This window comes from Dermochelys coriacea, chromosome 2 (genome assembly GCF_009764565.3).
Source record: "Dermochelys coriacea isolate rDerCor1 chromosome 2, rDerCor1.pri.v4, whole genome shotgun sequence".
NCBI classification, from domain to species: Eukaryota; Metazoa; Chordata; order Testudines; family Dermochelyidae; genus Dermochelys; species Dermochelys coriacea.
The window spans coordinates 155,567,663-155,581,068 of NC_050069.1; the positions used below are offsets into that span (position 1 = coordinate 155,567,663).

General features: G+C 39.0%; 1 protein-coding gene across 11 annotated transcripts in view; it reads left to right on the forward strand.

The window, feature by feature from the left end:
- TEX10 (testis expressed 10) overlaps positions 1-13,406 on the forward strand; it is a 124,015-nt gene that overhangs the window by 76,423 nt on the left and 34,186 nt on the right. The window contains exon 12 of one of the 11 annotated variants that reach the window (XR_006279129.1): positions 6,581-6,794. The exons of the other annotated variants lie outside the window; for them this stretch is intronic. The gene's annotated coding sequence lies outside the window, so the exon portion shown is untranslated. The remainder of the gene's footprint in view (positions 1-6,580; positions 6,795-13,406) is intronic. 11 annotated transcript variants of the gene reach the window in all.

The following is a 13,406-nucleotide window of genomic DNA, read 5'->3' on the forward strand; positions in this document are numbered from 1 at the left end:
CTCTTAGCTGGAGAAATGAGAAGTTTTTCCCTACAGACATGTTTGAGAGCTTGGGGAGAAATGTAGTGGTCACTATTGGAATCCAGCCAGATACAAAGGAGAAGCAGGCTAAAGCCAAGGGAAAATACCTTCCCTCCAAAACCAGGGCTGAATTTTCACTCCTCCATCAAGGGAGAATAAGAGAATCCTGATAAGGGAAAATGTTTGAACTGGAAAGCCATGAAATATTTTATATGGTCTTGGATCCCAAATATTCCCTCTTTATGCTCCCCAACCTTAGTACAATAGTTTTGGTGTGGTTTTTACTGTGGTATTGGACTTCCCCATAGACCCTGCAGATAGAAAAATTGAAGTACCCTCAAATGAGCGTTCAAAACTTCATCTTCAGTCCTCATAACTCACAAAGAATCCTGTTTTGCTAGATCCATGATGTCTTGATTCAGTGACCTATAAAGCTGCAGCTGACAGAACCATGATGAGCTGAAGTCAAAGCAAAAGAAAATCTCTCTGGTTAATGAGTTTGTAGTGGATGGATTCATGCATTCTGTGTGTTTGGCAGAAAATTCAATGGCAGGAAACCAAGTATAGCAGACAGCAGATAGTCTAAACAAATCCTCTGTGTCTCAGATTCATTGGGGAAATCTTGCTGGAAAGACGATTAATAAGGTAGTGGCTGACATGGATAAATAGAGAGGATTCACTCTCTACTACAGCAAAGCCTAAGATAGACTATATACCACAGAGGTATCAGAGAAGAACTTTTCTTGTTCCAGGGGTAAAGTCTCAGGCTGGAGTATCAGAAGGAAGTAGACCAATGATCATAGGGAAATAGATACTCTGTATTGCAGATGGCTGTCAGCTTTTCTGTGTTCTTCCTTCCTCGCTTCCAGTACTTCCAAAGATGAAAAAGGAGGAAGTGACTTATTTTATCCTATGGCTGAAATTGACAAAAAAGTTCTTGGTACGTGTACCTAGTGGAACTCTCACAGAGGTCTCTGCTCCATCTTTCCAGCAGGCAGGATTTCCTATCACTGGGTCCACTCCTGGCACAGAATTACGTGAGTCTGAGTATTGAGCCACAAGCCCTAACTAAGATGGTAGGTCACCACGAAGCTGTCAGAGTTCCTCAGAACAGCATATAGATGTGAACCAGCAGTTTGACCTTTCCTCCCTACTTGGGATCTCTCAATTCTTCCATTGGATGGCCTCTGATCTGGCTGTAGTAACATTGTCAAGAAGTCTCTGAAATATCTCTACTATTGGCACAAGTGTCTTATTCCATCCATAGGGACAAGATCATTCTGTGTGCTCCAGTACCATTCATTACCAAGATAAACTCTTCCTTTAAATACATCACAGGAGATCATGCTATATACTACTGAAAACATATATTGGGGTATATACGACTGAAAACATATTTTCATCAAATTCATCATCACTGTCATCTCCATACAAGGCAGGCTGCTGACCGAATATTTGCAGGGTAGTAAGCATCTTGTCTTCGCACATGAACATTTGTTTAGCTGAAGGATTGATTTGGGAGCACATAGTATTTCACATATAACTGGTGTGATCAGTACATCTTCCAAGACCCATCCATGCCTGATAGGGGAAGGTGTAGTTCTGGATGTGCTTGATCATCCCCATTCCGTTGCCTGATAATTTGTTTTCCTAGAAGCAGGCCGACAGAAAAACTGCTACCTACAAGGGGTGCATTTATACCTGCTATCAAGAACACAGACATCAATGTAGCTCTGCAGATGTTATAATGTTGCTCTTCAAATGGTAAACTCAGCTTGTGAATGCCTCCAGTGCATTTATGAACTCCTTTAGTGACTGTGTCAGCCATTCTGAGCATCTTCAGAGCGAGGAGACAGTCTTCGGAGGCTGAATCAAATACCTTCTAGTAAGATAATTTTGGTCTTTCTAGCCAGCTTTCTGGGTAGTGTCACATCCTGAAAAGGCATGGAAACCTGGCAGTGAGGTGGCTTTTAATGGTCTGAGTGATAGGAACACATCCTGAGGGATGTTCAATGATTGTTCCCCAGCAGCAAGCACAAAAACAGAATCTTGCAGTTGCATCTTACAGAGAGAACTAGAACGTCTGTGTCTTGTACAATAAGTCTTGTTTAGTAGCACCTTTCTCTATGGCATTGATGGCATGCAAGATAATTTCAGTGTTAGCCTCATCATAGGAACTATGAAGAAATTCCACTGAACAGAGTGAGGTGGCATTCGTTACGCCATGTGACAACTAAATTCTTTGAGGAATCCTTTGCATGATGGAATATTTTTGCTGCAGGGCATGCAGTTAACTTGTCCTTCATGTGAGTACGAGACACTAGCTTCTTCATTGTGAAACTGGAGATATATGTGGAGTCAATGGTTATTAATTGGGCAGGTGCAATAGCACGGAATCTCTTCTTTCTGGTAATATTTTCAGTTGATTCCTCTGTGTATGTATTGGACACAAGGCGGCCTTGGTCATAGGTCTGCTATTTTCTCTGTAGCCTCCTAATGAAATGTTCAGCTGACCCTTGGCAAGTGTTAATAGTTTCTGGTTTTCTGAGAGCTTGTACCTCAACTTTACTGTCTCTGATTGCTATGCTAAAAGGCCTCTGCTGGTCAATAGGTTCTGGCTTGGGAAGACCATGAAAGATGTGCATCTGTTTTTTTTTTTTTTTTTTTGCCTTGCATGTATGCATTGTTTCATTGCATTTGAACATCGATCATGGTACCATGGAGAACTTGTACTTTCCCAGAGTCTCACATAGACCAACATCACACTGAGATATGGACACAATCAGGAGATGATCCAACAATATAACCCATCTGTGGTTGGCTCAGTAATAGTCTCTTCCACCATCACTCTGACTTTCTTCTTTGTGTTTGAGCACAGCTTTAGTGTGTTCTTTTTCATTGGAGCCAATAAATTGATGGAGCTTTGGATAATTCTTTAGGTTTTATAGGCTTCGTACAAGTCGTGAGCCAAATTATCTATTCAGCTGACATCTAAGAGTGACTGCTTCATACAGTTTCTTACCCATCTCACATGTTGAATCTATGCTTAATGGATGCCTCCACATTTCTGCCATACGGCAGGAGAAGAAGGGGTTCTTCTCAAACCACATGCCATGGGACCTAGTATAGGGCAAGTCTCACTCACAGCTGGCACTTTGTCCTAGAATCTTCAACTTTTTCCTGATGCTAGATGTACTTCCTCTCCAATGCTAAATTCAGGTTATGGGTGCACTTCTTATAGCATACAATATGCCACCGAGCATTGTGTTTAACCAAGTCCTCCGCGGTGGTATTCTCCAAAGATGAAGCTACTAGTCAGTACTCTTCATCTCCCCCATTGACATCTAAAAATGATCAGGACCAAAGTGAAAACAGGGATTTTGCAATACATTATTTGGGATTGTAATTAATTATGTTATGTAATGTATGTTACGTAACTATGTACATACCATTTGCAGATGGATTCCAGTAATTTCTGGCTGGATGCTGATATCTTAACTAGTGCCTTATTACAACTCTTTTGGCATAATACACAAAGCTGATAATCAATACCACTGAACCACTTATTTTTTTTTGCCAATGATGGTATATCAACTTGAAGCACTCCTTCTTCCATTTAAAGTAATCTAAAACATTAAAAAAATTAATCAGTTATGTTATGCTACCAAATTCACGGTCCACTTTGGTCAATTTCACAGTCAGGATTTTAAAAATTGTAAATTTCATGATTTCACGTATGTAAATCTGAAATTTCATGGTGGTGTAATTGTAGGGGTCCTGACCCAAAAAGGAGTTGTGTGTGTGTGTGTGGGGGGGCGGGTTTGCAAGGTTATTGTAGGGGGATTTGCGGTACTGCTACCCTTATTTCTGCGCTGCTGCTAGTGGCGGCACTGCCTTCAGAGCTGGGCAGTGGGAGAGTGGTAGCTGCTGGCAGGGAGGCCAACTGCGAAGGCAGAGCCAGAGCCAGCAGCCGCACAGAAGTAAGGATGCCATGGTATGGTATTGCTACCCTTACTTCCATGCTGCTGCTGCTGGGGGGGGGCTGCCTTCAGAGCTGGGCATCTGGCCAACAGCTGCTGCTCTCCAAGCACTCAGCTCTGAAAGCAGCACAGAAGCAAGGGTGGCAATATTACAACCGCTCTAAAATAGCCTTGTGACCCCCTCTGCAACTCCCTTTTGGGTCAGGACCCCCAGTTTGAGAAATGCTGGTCTCCCCTGTGAAATCTGTATAGTATAGGGTAAAAGCACACAAAATACCAGATTTCACGGTCTGTGATGTGTTTTTCATGGCTGTGAATTTGGTAGGGCCCTAGTTATGAGCATTAATTGATAACACAGTACTGTCAATTGAGGGCCATAATTTAGCTTTGTGATGGCTGCATGTTTGACATGCCTGTGTTAAAGTATAATTTAAAAAATTGATATGTAAACATTTTCTCAAATAAGTAAATAATTGTTCTAGGTTTGTCATGTTTGGTATCATTATGTTGATAGGAGAAAGGGCTTTCGAATGATACCCAACTTGACCTATTTCCGACAATATTGTATTATCAGCATTTCCACCAACTGGGGAACCTGGAGTTGTTGAGGGGATCAGTAAGTCCCCACTGTTGTGCCAGAGAGGGTGACACCATTGAAATTATGATTCTGTAGATTTTTATGCCTCAGATGACACTTCCCTTACCTGTCTATCATTAACTTGTCCATGGAATTACACATGCTCCCAGACTGACACTTTTTATCCTCCTTACCTGTTTGGACATCTTGGTCATACAGTGTAAGGAGATCTTGCCTTTCTGATACTAGCTTACGGTGCCGGGCATCCATTGATGCAATCAGAGATACAGATTACTCATTAAAAATAAGATGAAAAAGAGAATCTAGTATTTAAATATATACATACTTGAGATTTAGCAGGAGAAACCTATCACATATAAATGGCTCACTTGTGTGAAGAAAAAAGATAATTTGGGGGTTGGGTAGTGAACTAGACTGCATTATCGTGTAACCATTAGCTTCGGTTGCATGTGGTCATGAATAATAAGTGGAAGATTGGATAGATGGTTTATAACAAAACACATTTTGGGAACTGTTTTGGTCCCCCTAATGTTTTCAATGTTTCTGCACAGAAGGATTATTAAATACTCCTAGGATGCTAGAAGTACAAAGCCAAATAAGTTTTAACAATGTACTTATTAATTTAAGGAACAACATAGAAGAAAGCCAGTGTTTTTTTTTTAAAAAGATGCCATTTTGTGTAAATGTTTAGATTAATCTTCATACTTGGTCATGAGAAATTAAATGTAAATGCAGGAATCTTTGCCCATTTTATTGAGCAACTAACACTTACAATGACCACTGCCACTTATTAAAGCCAATTATTTAAGATTGTACCCCTGTTACTAAAACTGATGAGATTCCTGAATAAACTGTTGCAGCTTAAAGCAAGAAGAACTTCCATTTTCATTCATTTTATCTGGTCATATAGTCATGTGCATGTCAGTAATACTGTTCCACTACTCTGTAAGTGAATTGACCTGTCAGTGTCAAATGAAATAGTAATAACAGAAATGAGCAGTTTAACAAATGAAACAATGTGCATGTGATAATTGTTGTTGCTATGAATTTGATGTCTGACTTTGTGGCCTCCGAAAATTTTAGAAAAAATGCAATCTACTACTTTTTAATTCTTCTTAAAGTCTGGATTCCAGAGTAGCAGTCTTGTTTGTCCTATACCAGGCATGGCCAAACTTACTAACCCTCTGAGCCGCATACAATAATCTTTCGAAGTTGGAGAGCCAAGAGACACACACAACCTGCCCCTCAGGGTGGTGCCCCACCTCCCCCCCGCATGGGGCTGAAGCCCCAAGCCCCAGCGTGCCCACTCGCGAGGCTGAATCCTCGAGCTCCCTCCAGTCTGGTAGGCGGAGAATGGGCAGGACATGGCGGGGCTCAGCGAGTTGCACTTTAAGTGTAAAAGAGCCGCATGTGGCTTGTGAGCTGCTGTTTGGACACTCCTGTCCTATACAGTACATTAATGACCTGTGGGAGGGAGTAGGCAAAAAGAATGTAAATTTAGAGGACATAACTTTGGGGGAACCCATCCAGTGTCAAAAGTGTGAATAGACTGAATCCAGAAATCATGGAAGAAAATGGAGACACTTATTGCATAAGATACTTTTGCATGATCCATACTTTTGCAGGATCCAGAGGTTGAAGTTGACAAACTTTAAAAAATAATATGTGGTAGCTGTTCAGAAACTGAACACTGATGTGACTAAACTTATTGAGGGAGCAAAAAAAAGGAAAATTGATCATATTACCATAAAAAAGGGCCATAGAAACTATAGTTGGACTGCTCACTGAATGAGACCCAAAATAGTGAGGGCACTGAAGAATCACATACTGTCTAGAAGAGGTAATAAAGCAAGGGTGATAAAGAATCACTGAGATTGTAACGTAGAATGGGAAAAGTACATTGCTATTTTAAGGAGTGTACCTTTGGATTTACATCCTTGCAAAATCTTGATTTCTATGCTTTACCTCATTCCAAATCCAGATTTCAAAATTAGAGTTGAGAGATTGTTCTCATGTGGCAGATCACCATCTGACCTGGGTTGTTAGTTGCTGGACTGCAGACCGATCAGAAAGTTAGTAACTGAAATTTCCAAGGCTGTCTGCTAATCAACTTGCAGAGCAAAGGCCCTTGACTGACCAGTGACCACTGAGTGATACCACAACAGAGTTTGCTTATATTTCTGCCATATAGCCTTGTCGGTATAGTTTTTTAAAACTTACTATAAACTCTCAGTTAAGCAATGTGATGAAACATGAATTGACAATGTTGCTGATACATGTCAGCTGTTTTGAATTAGAAATAAAAATGTATTTTTATTTTAGCCTCTTTAAGAAACATCTTTAACATAAACCTCTCATTTTTATGTAAAATATCCAAAATTTAAGCTTACAAATAAAATAAACATTTTTATCTTAAAAAAAATTTGCTGTGGCTATGAAAGCCAAAGAAATAAGTAATAGGAGGAACCTCAAAGTACACAAAACACTCATTCAAAAATGTAGTGAATTAAATATTTTATATTTGTTCTAGTGTTCCTTTTTTGTAAGAAAATATAAATGCTGATTTCGTCTTCTTTATTTCTAAGAAAAACAGGGCTTTGGGGCTTATTCACGTGTCCCAGGGCATCTGTTATGATCCTTTGAAATTGGGAGCCTTAGTCACATTTGTGCTCCTATCATGTGCTATGAATTTAGGAATCTAGGAAATTGTGTGCGTCTTCCTGCCTATTAGGAAAGAGGGCAGAGGGAGAGACCCAGGATCAGAAGACGACCTGTGAGGAAGTGGGGCTGTTTACATCTGTCATGTGTGAGGCTTGAAAGAGAGACGGCTTCAGGGAGCAGGAACTAGTTGTGGGGAAGCCTTGTCTATGCTGGGGAGCTCTGGAAAGAAGAGCTTTAATGACCATTAACCCCGTGAGTGAAAGGCTAACATGAGACACTGAGACTGTTTTGGGTTGTTTTGGTTTTGAATTTTGTTAATAGAGAGAGATCTGAAAAAAGAACTAGAACAGTGCTGTCATTTGGGGTGTGATTTCACCTTCCTCCAGGTGGCACATCAGCCACAAGAGAGAGAGTAAGTGTAGCCTGCTTTCTGGTTATAAGTAGCTTAGAAAAAATAAAATGTTCATCGCTAAAAAAAATAAAGATGTTCTAACATAGACCTTATGTGTCATACAGTTAGGCCAGGAAGCCTTTCTACATTTGTCCCCTAACTCATGGTTGGTTACATAGTTCTAATTTTTAGTATAAGCTGGACCTTAACAGTGTTTTAGAATTACTCTAAATCCTTAGATGTACATTACAATGTAGTGTGTAAATGTGTGTCACACTGTGCATGTATTTTTTTCAGTAATTTGTAACTCTAAATCACATTGCTGTTCTTCTTTTCTAATATATTGGACTGTAATTTCAGCCCCACCATTTTTCCTTCTTATTCCCATTCTGAATAATCTGCTCCTGCAGACTGCATTTATCCTGTGCCCTCTTTCTGTCTAGGTGTGGGGTTTTTTGTTGTTTTTTTAAACTCTGCTCTGTGGATGCTTTTTCTGGAGGAATTGAATCCGGAATGTTTTTCATATCATGCTCTGTGAGCTTAGCCAAGCCATAACAATAAAGATCTCTTGTTGTAAGCAGCTTCTCCAACAACTTAGACCACTGTTAATATTGCCCTGTCAAATCTGTTTACTTCAGAGAGAGGAAGCAGCACCTGACAGGAGAGTACATTGTCTGGTAAGGTATGGTGCTCCGGGGGATGCTGGCTTAGTGTTAGAAGGCAAGCTTCATTGCCTGCCCCATCATCTGAAAATTTTTCATTTTCTTCACTCTGCAGAAACGTGATACTGGATAGAGTTCTGCTTGCAACACAGTCACCTCACATAGTATCTTGGGAATTAAGAGCACTATAGCCTGTCCCATTTAGTTATCAATATTTGAAAAGGATGTTACCATAAATTGAAAATAACTATTGGTTTAGTTCCTGAAGTCTTTGTGTTTTTTATTCTGTTTTATAATAAAATAATTTCTCTCCTTGCCTTATTCTATCCCACATTCAACTTTAGTTTTTATTTGTATAAAGAATACATTGAGCTAAATTCTCTTCTGGTGTGACTCCATTTAGTGGACAGTGAAGAATTTGGTCCACTGCTTTTTCTTCATATTTGTGTACTCTCTCTGCATGCTCACATGTGTGTGTCGGGGTGGGAGAAAGATGTGCATATCTTTATTTCTCTGAAGAGAAAAACTCTGCAGTATATTTAAGATTGAAATAATATGCTGACTTCCAGAAAGGAGTTACTGGTACATAATTTCCTTTGAGGGGTGGAAGTGGAGTAAAAGAAAAGGTGAGGGATGTTCTGGATGTTGGATGTTCTGAAGAGCTCAAGGGAATTGGAATAATGATGAGCTGCCACAATTCAAGTGGGTTTCATGTCAAAGGTCGGATGAGTCACTTGTAAATGGGGGAGGAAATGTTTGGGTTGTAGGGCCTTCGAATGGAGTGAAAGAAAGGAAAGGATAAGAAGAAAATGGGAGGGTTTAAAATAATAGGAAATGAATAAAATAGTAATTTGTATTATTAACCCGTAGCTAATTTTAAGTCTTTCACTTATATCAGTGGTTAAAAACTGGGGAAATGCTGAACAAAAATACATGGTATATTGAATACAAATAATAAAATGTAAATAATGTAAAACTTAAAAAAAAAAAAGCGTGCTTCTCCATCCCCTTATCTCCTCCCCTTTGTGTGTATATTGAGTGTTTAGAGCCTGATCCTACCAAGTTGGATTTGAGTAACTTTACTTATATAGGTAATCATTTTGAAGTCAGTGGGACTAACTCACAAGAATAAAATTGGTCACAGGCATAAGTGTTTGCAGGACAGAACCCTTAGATTGTATGCTTTTTGAGTCAGAAATCTGTTGTATTATGGCCAGTACTTAGTAATTTTTTAGCTACTAAATAAATAAATAACTACAAAAAGTTAAAAACTCTCCTCCCAGCTCATCTTTTCACTGTGTCCCTTCTAGCCAGAAGGGCTCAGAATGAGACTGAGCTTATTTCAGTCTGAGTTCTCTCTCTCTCTCTTTCTCCTATCTTTGTCTTTGGAGGTTCAGCTTCTCACACATGAAGTACTTTATACAGGATGATAAGATCTGCCAGCAGTCTCCCTGGTTCGGTCTGCAGTTATGAAAGACAGGTTTTTCACATTGGAGTAGGGGGAATTCAGGCTGCAAAGTAGTGCATGCAACTGCTTGGTGGTAGAAAAGTGCACTTAATCAGCCAGAGCAGATGGACATACAATTTGCCCCTTCATTCAAGGTCTGAAGTGCAAAGGAGCGATAATTGAATTGTACATGGCCAGCATTCTGGAATACAGAATATCAGTTCTCACTAGCTAACAGTCTCGATATTGTCAGGATCATCCTGAATTTCTGCCCTGAGTTTTGGGGTCCAGCCAGCTACCTCTCTATGTCTTCTAATGGAGAGGTTTCCCCTATGGTTCTGACCTCCAGACTGCAGGGACTGCTCTTGGGGCTACCTTTCCTGCTCTTCTTTTTTTTCACTTCCTATTATTTGGCTTCCTTGCTCTCTGGTAGTAGCAGACTAGAAGTGGAAGACAGTCCACAATGGGGGATGAGGGACTCACCAGCCTGCAGCAGCAATAGTGAGTTTTCAGAATGTGATATTTTAATTATGTGGCTCTTGTTAACATAAGAGGTAGTCAAGCTGCTAGAATGTTGAGCATTGGTTTGAAAATATGCCATTGAATGCTTTGTGTATCCTCCATTGTGCTTATGGTTATTTCCAATATTTAAAATCATCCTTCTGTATAGCTTTGGCTTAATTTATTCAGGTGGGCATTTGATCAAAATAAAAAGTTAACTCACAACAAAATGCTTTTCTTGAAGCTTAATTTTGATACCAGTTTAAAATGTACATACTTTTTTCTGTGTCCATTCACTTCTATAATATTCTGAAACAAAATTGCTCTGTCTTTGGTCCAAGGGCAATTTGTTATGAGTGTGCTAAAAATGTGATAAATGCTAATTAAATGTATAATAATGATTCTACTGTGACATTCTAGCATGGAAATTAAACACTATGCAAACCCTTGCCTAAGGAAAATAAATTGTAAGAAAATATACTAATTTTGAAGTGATAATTAAGTTTTCTTTGCTTTTCATTTCCATGTCTAACCAAATTTGAGTTTCACTTTTATAACAGACATTTATTATTGGACAGACATTTCAAACAAGATTTAATTTATATTAATGAAAATAATTTCCATTATTGCTTTAGAAATATGAAAATAGAATTGGACACACAGAATGTTTGTTTTGGTTGAAGGTAAGGAGGATTCAAAGAGAATTGGAAAAAAATAACTTCTAGAGAACAACATAGCACTGGTAATTAAACACCCTACTATTCAGCATTATGTTGCTGTTAACTTGCAGCTCTGGGTTTTTCCATCGTTGGCTGGAAAGAACTAAATTTGTGGTGGGAGATATTCTGTCAGTTTGGGGTTCAGTGAAAATACCTTTCTGGTCTGACAACACCCTCTCTCTAAGCTGGTGCCAGGAGAGAAGCTCAGATCTTTATTTTCACCAAGTGGTTCATCCAGGACCTGCTGGGTTTAAGAAGTAGGGTTTGTTTGGCAGTGGGCCTTGTTAGCTTGCCAGTTAGGTCTTTAATAATATGTTGATAGGCTTGGCAAAAGTCAACTTTAATTTTTTTTAGTAATATCATTGTTTATTTTTAAGCATTTTTTCTATTTTTAAAAATTAAATTTTCACAGTGGGGGAATGTATAAGAGCAGACAATGTGGGAGGTCAGACAATTATTTAATGACAGTAGATGATGAAATTCAAAAAGTTAAAGCTTTATAATCCTTAAAACACAATTGTCAACATCACATGTCAAAATATACAAGGTAAATATCTTGAAATGAAACATGAGTGCTCAAGCAGTAATTTTTCTTTCTTTGCCTATCTGTAATTTTCAGTTTTTATTGATATAAATATTTTTCATTGTGTGTGTGGGTGGGTGTGTGAAATGGACATTTACTGACATTCACCAATAAAAATGTCATCCTTCGAAGCTTAGCTGTTGACCTTGCATGGGTGTAGCTGGAGAGGAAGCTGAATGATCAGCCAGGGTGCTTCCAAGTAAGAACTTCAACAGAGAAAGCTTGGAATTTGGCTTTCGGTATTTTGGATTATTTATGTTTTTGTTTGACATGGGGGTGGCTATTTAAAACTATGAACAGACACTGGTTCACAGACCTTAGAGACATGGGCCCATTATGGATCTTGTTCATTTTTGTTTGGATAAAACAAACACCTCTTGAGGATCAGGTTGAGAACTTTTATGGGCCAACATAAGGAGCAGGTCAAATCTCTCTTATGCCTGTTGGCTTTTCAGTGGATAGTGACGGCAGAATGGTAATTGTGTGAGCCTGCTCTGAACTCACTATAACTATAGCAGGTTCCACAAAGTAGTTTTTTGGGCAAGAAGTAACTAGGTATCTTTGATTCAGTGAGATTAATGTTTTTAATTAATAGGTCCATCACGTATGTATGTTTTATTTGGTTAATCTGAGCTCTGATTTTGGGGTCGTCTTGATACCTCTGCATGTAGTAACAAGGAAACAAGAAATTGAGGGTCATCATGTATGGGGGTACTTAGTGGGGAGGTCAGGAAGAACCTCAGTAGTATTATTTAAATGATAGTGCTATCTTACTGCTTACAATCTTTTCTGTCTTAAGTGGTGCCCTCTATTGACTGTAGGTGCTTGTAGTGTTTTGAAATATCGGTTTGTGTTAGGACTTTGTTTCTGTTACAAGATAATCAATAGGTTCAATTGGTTATGCTCCAGTCTCTCTCCTGGGCTAGTATATGAATTTATAATGTACCTTTCATCTTGAAAGATCCCAAAGCACTTCACCAATTTTTCATTAACATACAAACTGCATACATTACAACCACTTTACCTACCACTGAAATGCAACCATATCTGGGATTAAGTGTAATAATAGTTTAATAGTACACAGCCACATTACAGGATTGGAAATGAAGATGAATACAATATCTATTTGATGCCGTGGGGGCAACTTAGACAGGTTGAAATATCTGGAAAAATCACGTGAGAATTTGGCCAGGATACCATCATTAACAGCTTGTATGGTTTTGAAAATGCCATGGAATTATACCTAACCAGAAGTGATAGACCTCAGCATTGTGTTCTCCAAAAGACAATACTTCGAGTAGTATGCAGCCCCAGCAGCATAATAGGGCATTGGTTTATTTTTGATACTGTGGGAAAAATGTTTCCTATTGTATCAGCACTGCTTGCTGAAACACTTACGTGTTCCTTGAATTTCTTTCATCCAAGTACTGACCTTACCTACTCTGATACTGTTCAACTTGCAAGATCTGACGGGATCAGAGTTGCTTAGCAATAAGTTGAGATAATTTCTGCAGCCCAGCATCTCCCACAATTCTGGTACATATGGGCTATTTCCCTCTTTTCTGCAGTTTCTGGGGGCAGTTCAAAGCTGTAGTGCAATCTCTGCTAGCCATGTCTCCTCCTCTGGCAAATGACGTGTAAAAATATAATTAGGAAGGCCAAAAGAGAATTTGAAGAACGGCTAGCCAAAGACTCAATAAGTAACAGCAAAAAAAAAATTGAGTACATCAGAAGTAGGAAGCCTGCAAAATAACCAGTGGGGCCACTGGACAATCAAGATGCTAAAGGAGCACTTAAAGAAGATACGGCCATTGTGGAGAAACTAAATGAATTTTTTGCATCT